The following is a 599-nucleotide window of genomic DNA, read 5'->3' on the forward strand; positions in this document are numbered from 1 at the left end:
GAGTGTCGAAAAAAGAGAGTATTCGAACGGTAGCCGGTACTCAAAGACAATGGGGATACCTAGACGCAGAAGCACCCAAACTCAAATGACGACCCAAATAGGTTGAGTGTCAATAAGAGAGTACCTGGATAGTGATAGGTACCTTAAGACAAATGAGGATAGAGATATGCTTACCTGGCAATATCTCTGATCTCTAAGAGTATGTTTGCTATTTGCACAATATGCACACATGATTGCATATGCTGTAAATTCATGAGTTCAAATGAGATTCATGCATGATAATTTTGTCAGTTCTGCATCTTTTGATTTCCACTGGGGAAGATTTTGAAAGACAACCTTCATTTAGAATGTAGATGTCTTGAGCATGCCAGATGAGGGACTTTCAGTCTGAAAGGACTTTTCACTCACTCTCATGGAGAAGGCTATCCTGACCATTGATGCAGGATTTATAAGGACCACACTATCTCACTGTCATCATGTCAACAGGGGTCTGAGTATTCTCGCAAATAGTACGACTTTACCAATGTGAGAGGTCTTTGTTGAAACTATGATGAAGTCTTGGCCAGTGGCTCATCGAAGGGGACCGTCGAGGTCAAGGC

This window comes from Eucalyptus grandis, chromosome 5 (assembly GCF_016545825.1).
Source record: "Eucalyptus grandis isolate ANBG69807.140 chromosome 5, ASM1654582v1, whole genome shotgun sequence".
NCBI lineage: Eukaryota > Viridiplantae > Streptophyta > Magnoliopsida > Myrtales > Myrtaceae > Eucalyptus > Eucalyptus grandis.